The sequence below is a fragment of the Aethalodelphis obliquidens genome, unplaced genomic scaffold (assembly GCF_003676395.1).
Source record: "Aethalodelphis obliquidens isolate GAN/ISIS:26980383/991018 unplaced genomic scaffold, ASM367639v1 scaffold21, whole genome shotgun sequence".
NCBI lineage: Eukaryota > Metazoa > Chordata > Mammalia > Artiodactyla > Delphinidae > Aethalodelphis > Aethalodelphis obliquidens.
In genome coordinates this window covers 25,886,023-25,896,476 of record NW_020837965.1, presented here as the reverse complement: position 1 = coordinate 25,896,476, position 10,454 = coordinate 25,886,023, and the positions used below count along the sequence as shown (strand labels likewise).

The window sequence follows — 10,454 nt, the reverse complement described above, 5'->3', positions numbered from 1 at the left end:
ATCATCAGTGCTTTTAATCCGCCCAGTACTCCCACTGGGTGTACACGGTTATGACCGGCTCATCCGTGCCTTGTAGGTAGGGAAACTGAGGCACCTCGAGGTGAAGTTTCCGCCTGAACCGTGCGACCCCACTCGCCGGCAGGCCTCAGCCACGTAGCCGTGCAGCCGCGGGCCTCACCAGAGACCTAAGAATGTTGGGAGGACCAGGGAGGAGGATGTGGGCAGAATGCCTTGTCTGATTCCACACATAGTGTTTATAATTCTTATTGCTGCTTTTTTTTTGTTTTAGTAGTATTGTTAGATGACTTGTTAGAAAATTCTGCCAGGCAAGGAGTAGCTTCCCCAAAGCTGGACCAGGCAGAAGGCAGGGTGTGGGCTGGCAGGGAAACAGCCAGAAGCCAGTCCTGGGAGGGTTCGTTTCCCCCGCAAGGCTCTTCAGAAACTGAGACTGGGCAGGAATTTTAGCCATCCTAGGAGTTCTTTTTCTTTCTTTTTTTTTTTTTTTGGCTGCATTGGGTCTTCATTGTGGTGCGCGGGCTTCTCATCACGGTGGCTTCTCTTGTCGTGGAGCTTGGGCTCTAGGTACGTGAGCTTCAGTAGTTGTGGCTCGCAGACTTAGTTACTCTGCAGCATGTGGGATCTTCCCGGACCAGGGCTCAAATCTGTGTCCCCTGCACTAGCGAGTGGATTCTTAACCACTGTGCCACCAGGGAAGTCCCATCCTAGGAGTTCTTAACCTGCAGTCTGTGGATAGATTTCAGGGGTACCATGAACCTGGGAGGGTAGTTACAGGTTTATTTAAATGAAACTTTAACTGAAATCTAGTATTTTCTTCAATTATGAATGTAGGCGGTACTAGCAATGGCTGGGACTATGGTACCCCTAGAAATCATGATACTGTCTCATCACATTACATGTTGGAGAGATCTCAGAACAGTGTGTACAGTCATCTCCAAAATTACAGAAGATATTAGACCTGCTGCCAGATCTTGTTACTAATGTGTTAATAACCAAAGAAAAAAACTCAAAATGGATTGTATACCTAACTGTAAGAGCTAAAACTATAAAACTCTTAGGAGAAAACACAGGAGTAAATCTTCACTTCGCAAGGAGTGACCTCAAGTAGGCAAAGCCTTCTTAAATACAATTCCAAGAGCATAAGGAACAAAAGGAAAGAAGTAGATAAATTGGACTTCATCAAAATTTTAATTTGGGTTTTTGGTTTTTTTTTGCAAATGATACCATCAATAAAGTTCAAAACAGTCCACACAGTGGGAGACAATATTTGCAAAACATGCCTGGTAAAGGACTTTATCTAGAACATGTAAAGAATTCTCACAACTCAATAATAAAAGATGAATAAAATGGGTAAAGTATCTGAATAAACATTTCTCCAAAGAAAGTATACAAATTGCTAATAAGCACATGAAAAGTTGTCCAACATCAGCCGCCAGGGAAATGAAAATCAAAACTGCAGTGAGATACCACTAGGTATCCTAGCCCACTATGATAGCTATAATAAAAAAGAGTGGTAATAACAAGTATTGGGGAGCATGTGGAAACGTAGAAACCTTCATACACGGCTGGTGTGAAATGATGCAGCTGCTTTGAAAAACGGTCTGGCAGTTCCTCAAAAAGTTAAAAATATAGTAACCATATGACCCAGCAATCCAACTTTTAGATATGTAACCAAAAGAATGAAAACATATGCCCACACAAAAACCTGTGCACAAATGCTCATACTAGTGTTATGCACAATAGCCAAAAAGTGGAAAAACTTAACGTCCATCAACTGATGAATGGATAAACAAAATGTGGTCTATCCATAAGATGGAATACTTTTTTAACTTCATTTTTTAATTAATTTATTTTTTTGGCCGTGTTGCGGCTTGCAGGATCTTACGTCCCCAACCGGGGATCAAACCTGCGCCCCCTGCAGTAGAAGCGCAGAGTCCTAACCACTGGACGGCCAGGGAGTTCCCTCATAAGATGGAATATTATTCAACCATAAAAAGGAAAAGGATACTGACATGTGCTGCAACATGGATGAGCCTTGAAAACATTATGTTAAATGAAAGAAGCCAGTCACAAAAGAGCACATACTATATGATTCCACTTACATAAAATGTCCAGAGTTGGCAAATGAATAGAGACAGAAAGAACATTTTTGGCAGCCAGGGGCTGGGAGAGGAAGGCACTAGGCAGTGACTGCTGATGGGAACGGGGTTTCTTTTAGATGTGAGGAAATGTTCTAGAATTGATGGTAGTGCTGGTTGTACAACACTGTGAATATACTAAAAACCATTGAATTACACACTTTAAATGGGTACATTGTATGGTATATGAATTCTGTTTCAATAAAGCCTCCTTGCTGGGCCTGGAGATCTCAGGTCCAGCTCTCCACACCGGCCTCCTCGGGCGCTGCGGATGAAGTTCTGACTTTGCCCGGATGCCAGGGCCAGCAATGGTGACTGCTGGAAGGCCACCTGAGGCTCCTGCCTCACAGGTCCCTGCTCGCTCAGGTCCCCGTTGTGCATTATGGCAGTCCCAAGTCAAGTCTTGCAGCCTTGACCTCCACGTTACAATGAGAGTCAGAGGCCAAGCCACAGCCTGTCTTCAGGGTAGGACTTGGGAGTGGAAGTATCAGGCTCAGGCCCTTCCTGCCCAGTTCCCCCCCGCTCTTTCTTTAAGTACCTTCAGGAATGTTTCACTCTTTATCTGAGAGCCCTCCCCAAGAGAATTTGGGAGATGGCCACAGGCCTGGGATAAGCGTGGGGCCTCCGAGGGTGACCCCCTCAAGGGGCTACAGGCTTGTGAGAGGACCAGCTGAGACAGACCTTAGCTCCAGGCCTACAGGTGGCTGAGGGGGGTCTCCTCGCTAGAGCCCAGTGGCCCTCCAGCCCTAGGTCTGTCTCAAGTTTCCACACTTTGGGGACCCCTCCCTTCCTGGGGTTGCCCCAAGCATGCTGCTCCCACCAGGCCACGTGGCCCACTCCTTCATGTCTCAGCTCACAGGTCACCTCCTCCAGGGAGCCCTTCTGACTTCCCTGACCACCTGAGTCCCCTGTCCCAGCCCAGGTCCCCGAGATCCTCCTTCCTGGGACCGATCACAATTATAATGGTCTATGTGTGGCACTATCTTTCTCTCCCTCTGGAAAGGAAGCTCCATGAGGCTACTCTGTGGTCTGTGAGCCTCCCGCACAGCAGGGCTCATTAAATCACCACTGCTGACTGTGGTGGGGTCAGGCTGGGACATTTAAACAAGACCTGAGTCAGAGCGTAAACATCGCTGGGCAGTAAGTGCTGAGCATAGCACTGGCTTCCCAGGTAGCCCCGTGGCTGGCAGATGCCGGCTTTCAGGCTGCCGCCTGGCTGCACTCAGACAGTCAGACCCTCAGAGAGAGGACTGCCCCTTCTCTCATCTAGAACCTGCCTTCCAGCGTGTGGTTTCCTGTCCGAGGACCCACCCCTTATCTACAGGAGCGACAGTGGGAGTAGGACCCCCTCCTCCCCTCACCCCACAGGATGCTATGTCTGAAACAGGCAAATCTGCTAAAGACCCCCTGAGACGAACAGACACACAGACAGGGGAGACAGATGGCCCTGGCAGTTGGCGTGGGAGCGCTTAGTCCTGGAGCCAGGTCACGCCACAGGAGCTGCAGGGGGCCTTCTCCTGGGCAGGGTGGGGGGTACCTGGGCGGCTCCTCCTCCCCTCCCTGCTTGAATGTCGGACAGCCTACCTTCGCCCCAGAACAGCCAAGGACATCCTTGAAACGTGGACTGGATCCTGCCCTTCCCGGCTCACAACCCCCGGGGCTTCCTGCTGAGGATATAATTCAAAGCCCCCTCAGAGACATCCAGGCCCCCAGGGACGCGTCTCCCTCCCCGCCTTCCACTCCCGGCCTCTCCCTCACCTCCTCGGGGACTTTGCACAGGCTGTTCCTGGCCTGGAGCACCTCTCCCCTCCTGACTCGGCCATCACCTGCTCGGAGAGCCTTCCCACCTCCAGCGCCCCCCCCCCCCCCCCCCCCCCGCCCCCCCCCCGCCCCCCCCTGCAGCGCCCCCCGGCCTCCCCCTGCAGCGCCCCCTGGCCTCCCCCTGCAGTGCCCTCTCCGACTCCCCTGCAGCGCCCTCTCCGCCTTCTCTCAATGACAGTTGTGGCTCTTTGTTCTTGTTGGCTGTTGCTCACTCCATAGACTCCACCTTGGCACCGGGACATGTCTGTCTGTCCTGCTCACAGCGCACTCCAGCCCTGGCTGGTGCCTGGCCTAGAGGAAAATACACCTCAGGGTCCCCCTCGTGGTGCGCACGTGGGGTCGGGGGGTGCCGGGGGTGAGGGAGGCGAAGGGGGGGCCCGGTGAAGGCCACCTGGCCGCTTGCGAGAAGGACTGCCGTGGCCCAAGGGCAGGGCTCAGTCAAAGCCCCTCCTCGGTCCTCCCACCGTCTCACCAGCCTTCCTCCTACGGCCTGAGCGTGTCTTTTTTTTTAAACTTTTTAAATTATTTTTTTTTTCCAGCCATGCCACGCGGCTTGTGGGATCTTAGTTCTCCAACCAGGGATGGAACCCGGGCCCTCAGCAATGAGAGCGCAGAGTCCCAACCCCTTGACCGCCAGGGAATTCCCCCGAACATCTCTCTTGCCGGCGTCTGTCCCCTCACTGGCCTAGAACACGTGGGCCTCAGTAAAGGTGAGGGGTTCTGATGAGTGGCCCAAGAGGATGGCATCCTTTTAGGTGGGGGCACAACACGAATAACATCAGGGCCCTTTTAGCAAATGCCTGACATTTGCGGAGCCAGTGGAGGAATCAGGCAGACCTGGGCCAGCCCTGCTCCGTCTCCGGGGCGTGGTCTCCGCACATTCCGCCTCCGTGCCCCTGCTTCTGCTCTGAGGAGCGCTGAAGCCTGTCCCCAAGGGCTGCTTCAAAAATCTCAGAAATCCTTCGAAGGAGTGGAAAGATGGTGGGTGGGGCCCCTTTGTTCACCTTCGCTCCTGCCCCAAACCCCACCAAAATGAAAACGAAGGGACAAAACAACAGCAAAATCTTGGAAGCTGAAAATCAGATGGGAGGGTGGTCACCGACTTCACCCACCAGATAGAGCTGGTACCAAATCCAGCTGTGGGGAAATCCGAGGAGTCACCCGGGACTATGCAAACCCCCAAAGCCTTCCTGTCCACACTGTGGGCACCAGGCCCGCCCCCTCTGCCCAGTGGGAAGTGGGCTCACTACTTCCTGGTGTATTTAAGGGTCCTCCTGGCAACCCGATGATGTAGGGTGGGAGACTGTGCAACTCAAGTTCGCAGAGCTGGCCAAGGATGGAGGGACCCAGCCAAAGAAAGGGAGGAACTGTGTATGGACCCAGCCACAAAGTGGATGAGCCTGAAAACAACATGCTAAGTGAAAGAAACCGGCCCCCAAAGGTCACACGGTGTCTGATTCCATTTCTGTGAAATACAGAATAGTCCATAGAAACAGCAGATTTGGGTTGTCAGGTGCTGGGGGAGGAGGGAACAGGAGTGGCTGTTTATGGGGACGGGGTTTCCTGTCGGTTCTGCAACAGATACTAGAGATGGTTGCACAACACTGGTGAATGTACTTAACAACCACTCAGCTATACAAGCCAAAATGGCAAAAGTGATACATTTTATGTTGTGTGTATTTTCACACACACACACACAGGAGAACTGAGGGACCAAAGTTGGAGCCCAGGACTTCCCTGGCGGTCCAGTGGTTAAGACTCCACACTCCCAAGGCAGGAGGCACGGGTTTGATCCCTGGTCGGGGAACTAAGATCCCACATGCCGTGGAGCAACTAAGCCCGTGTGCCACAACTACTGAGCCTGCGCTTCAGAGCCCGTGAGCCACAACTACTGAGCCCGTGCACCACAACTACTGAGCCACGCGCCTAGAGCCCATGCTCTACAACAAGATAAACCACTGCAATAAGAAGCCCACGCACCACAACGAAGAGTAGCTCCCACTCACTGCAACTAGAGAAAGCCCGAACGCAGCAACGAAGACCCAACACAGCCAAAAATAAATAAATAAAATAAATTTTTAAAAAATTCTTAAAAAAAAATTTTTTAAAAACAGAAACCAGATCACATCATTCCTCTGCTTTAAACCCTCCATTGGCTCCCATCTTACTCGGAAAGGAAACAAAGGCTTTCCAGTTGTTCCTAAGGCCCTACCCAAGCAGGCCCCCAGTGACCTCTTGGACCCTGTCTTGTCATCTGGCCTCCTCTGTGTCACCAGCTGGCTCTAGCCCCACTACCCTTCCTCTTGATCCTCGAACAAACCAAGCACACCCAGACCTCAGGCCCTTTGCACCTGCTGTTCTCTGTGCCAGGAATGCTCTTCACCTAAAGACCCCCTCGGCTCACTCCTCACCTCCTTCAGATCTGACCACTCTTTTGAAACAGGCCACCCTCCAACCAACACACTTTTTCGTTTGCACATGTCACCAGCTCGCATATTTTACGGATTTGTACTGTCTATCTCCCCCTTAGGATGGCAACCTCTTGAGGACAAGGATTTCCGTGTGCTTTGTTCCCTCTTGTTTCTCCAGAACCTAGAGCAGTGCATGGCACACGGTGGGCTTCCATAAATATCTGATAAATGAATGAACCATTTTAGTGTGAGGACACAGGGCCCAGAGGGGCAGAGTGATGCCGCTGTGACCGGCAGCTCCAGGGTTTCCTCCAGGCCTCTCTCCGGAGCTCCCCGATCCTTCCAGCTCTCGGTGCTTGTTATTTTTGTTAGTATCCACTCGTATTCAAGACGCAGTGTTCTCACAGCATCTTCTTGCTGAGAAGGCAAATATTCAAAAATACTTTGACAATGACATTCTCCACTTCCCCAAGGCTGTGTGAGATGCCAGAAATGATGGGACTAATTAGCGGCACTGACTCCCCACACATCCTGGCATCTGTGTCTCCCGGGGAGAGGGCATGGTAGCCAAGACTCTCTGGACACTGCACATGAACCAGGGCAGAGGGCAGTGAGGTCTTGAACCTGGGCTAGGACTGGCTCCACCTCTGGCAGACCGAGGGCCCCTGAGCCCATCCTGGGCCTCTCTGGCCTCAGTTTCCCCATCTGTAAAACGAGAGGGCTTTTGTCTCAGGTTCAGGTCCAGATGCTACCTGCTGCAGGAAGCTGCACTGCCCCCATCCTAGAGCGCAGGGCCCACGTGCCACATGCCAGTGCCAGTGAGGTCTGAGCAGTTCTTTCTGAACGACCTCAGAGACCTGAGCCCCTCTCACTCAAGCCCACCCTCAGCCTGTTTCACTCTTGGACCGTGCCACACGGCTTGCGGGATCTTAGTTCCTCGACCAGGGATTGAACCCGGGCCCTAGCAGTGAAAGTGCTGAGTCCTAACCACTGGACTGCCAGGGAATTCCCATCAGCCTCCTTCCCTCTTCAGGTTAGCTCCATACATCTTGAGTGTTCCGCCATGCTGGCTGCTAGGGACATAGCAACAGGTTCCCACATCAAGGTCAGCTCTATCCTGGTCCCAGTCCCCTTGAGACCAGGCTTTATTTGACCCTTGCAGCAACCCCAGGAGGCCTCCAGCACAGGGCTTATTGCTCCCATTTGACAGATGTGCAAAAGGAGGCCCTGAGAGAGCAAGTGACTTGTTCCAGACCCCACAGGAAGCTGGGTGGTAGAACCACAACTGGAACATGGGCCTTCTGACTGCTGGCTCAGGACTCTCATCTGGACACCTCTGAGAAGTGTCAAGAGGGAGCCTCAAAAACTGGGAAGGGTCCCCTATTCTCAATCACAGACAGATGGACCCAAGCTCAGCTCACAGACTCCACCAGGATCCGGGGCCGCAGAGAACGGCCAGAGGGGCTGGGACTGGCCAGGACCGAGGTGGGAGCTAGGTCATCCCAAACGTCAATTTCATCAAGCCACTCCTCTGCTAAAGAACCTTCCATGGCTCCCACCGCTGAGCCGCACCAAGCCTACCTCCCTAGCATCACCCTAAAACCCCACCCTAAGACCCCACACCCTAAAACCCCACCCTAAAACCCCACCCTAAAACCCCACAAGGGGTCCCTTGTCACCCCCCACCCAGCTTCAGCAGACTGGTCTTCAGGTTCCTCCAGGTCCCAAACTCACCCCCACCTCGGCACCTTTGCTGGGGTGGGGATCCCCACGTGGAGCTCCCCCCACCAACCTGGTCCCATTTCCTTCCCTCCTCAGCAGCCCTTACTCCATGCCAGCTCTCCCTCCCGTGGTCCTGGAGATCAGAATTCAGGAGGACAAGGTCCCCACCCTCCAGAAGCTCAGGGCCTAGTTGGGGAAGCAAATATGTCTGTGAAAAATCAGAATACAACGAGGCGACGGCATCTTGGGGGTGAAGGAGCCAACAGGGATGGCAGCTCCTGATTCTACCGGGGGCCAAGAGAGGCCGCAGGGTTCCCAAACCGAGAACAGCTGGAAGAGGAACAGCCTGTGCAAAGGCCCCCTGGAGTGAAAGAATATGATTTTTTCCTGGAAAACAACACACCATTTCCCAAGCCCAGGTTCTGCATGGAGATGTGATGGCAGACGAGGCCTGGGAACGTGAGGGAGCTTGAATGCCAGGCGAAGGTGTCGGGCTTTATCCTCTAGGATAGGAGTGAGCAAACTACCGCCTAAGGGCCACATCTCACCCACCACTGGTTTTTGTACAGCCCGTGAGCTGAGAATGCTTTCACTTTTTTAAATGGTTGAAAAACATCAAAAGAAAAAGACTAGGGCTTCCCTGGTGGCGCAGTGGTTGAGAGTCCGCCTGCCGATGCAGGGGACACGGGTTCGTGCCCTGGTCCGGGAAGATCCCACATGCCGCGGAGCAGCTGGGCCCGTGAGCCATGGCCGCTGAGCCTGCGCGTCCGAAGCCTGTGCTCCACAACGGGAGAGGCCACAACAGTGAGAGGCCCGCGTACCGCAAAAAAAAAAAAAAAAGTAAAAGACTATACTGTGTGTGACACAGAAAGTTATATGAAATTCAAGGTTCAGTGTCTATAAATAACATTTTATTGGAAGACAGCCACACCCACTTGTTTACACAATACCTGTGGCTGCTTTTCACTTCAACAGTGGTGTTGAGTAGTTGGTTCACAGGGTGTGCCAAGCCTAAACTATTTTCTATCTGATGCTTTCCAAAAAGTCTGCCCACCTCTGCTCTAGGAAGTGGCAGTGGTTCCCAAAGGGGATTCCAGGGAACACTCATCCCATGAGATTCTCTGGGAGAATAGGGTTCCCCAGGTGAGTAAATCTGGCCTACTCTGCCTGCTGCATCCCACTCCCTCCAGAGAGGGACAGTGAGCAATAGTACAGTAAAGGCACTGAGAAGTCCTGCAGGAAAGAACCTTATTTAACTGCGATGAGTCATTAGAGCTGTTCACAGAGATTTGAATCCTCTCCTTCCACGCCCATGGGAAGACTGCATATCTCCTTGGAGATAGGGGTGGCTGGGTGGCTCACTTTGCCACTGAGATGCAAGTGGAAGTGACGTGCATCCTCTCTGAGTGGAGGCTGTATGAGTCCGTGGGTGACTTAACACTTCCTCCTCCTCTTCCCCCTGGCGATCAGTGTAGCTCCGTCAGCCTGGGCACTGGAGTGAGAAGACTTGGAACAGAGACCCTGCCAGCCCATGATGGACATGAAACAAGAGGGAGAAAATGTCCCTTGCTGTGTTGTGCCACTAACAAATGGACAGGGGGGAGGGGCCTGTGGGCAAGTCCTACCTTCCACCCAGCTGGGTTGTGAACCTAAACAATGGAGTCTAATTGAAGACAAATGGGCAGAGCATGTGATCCAGCAATCCCACTCCCCGGCATATATCTGGAGAAAACTCTAAGTCGAAAAGATACACGCACCCCAATATTCACAGCAGCACTATTCACAGTAGCCAGGACATGGAAGCAACCTGAATGTTCATCAACAGATGAATGGGTAAAGCAGATGTGGTACATATATACAATGGAATAGTACTCAGCCATAGAACAAATGAAATAATGCCACTTGCAGCAACATGGATGGACCTAGAGATTATCCTACTAAGTGAAGTCGGCCAGACGGAGAAAGACAAATATCATATGCTATCACTCATATGTGGAATCTAAAATATGATACAAACGAACTTATTCACAAAACAGACTCACAGACATAGAAAACAAACGTATGGTTACCAAAGGGGAAAGTGGGGCGGGGGGGAGGGATAAATTAGGAGTTTGGGATTAGCAGATACAAACTACTGTATATAAAATAAACACTCTTTTACCAAGGAGCTGCCGACATGAGCCACGTTTGCACCAAAACCGTGAAGCAGGCGGCCCGGGTCACCATTGAGAAGTACTACGCTCATCTGGGCAACGACTTCCATACCAACAAGCACGTGTGCGAGGATATCATCTTTGTGTGTGTGTGTGTGTGTGTGTGTGTGTGTGTGTGTGTGTGTGTGTGT

General features: G+C 52.0%; 1 pseudogene; it reads left to right on the top strand.

Annotated features, from left to right (window-relative positions):
- Positions 1 to 10,281: 10,281 nt before the first annotated feature.
- LOC113627785 (40S ribosomal protein S17-like) overlaps positions 10,282 to 10,454 on the top strand; it is a 770-nt pseudogene continuing 597 nt past the window's right edge.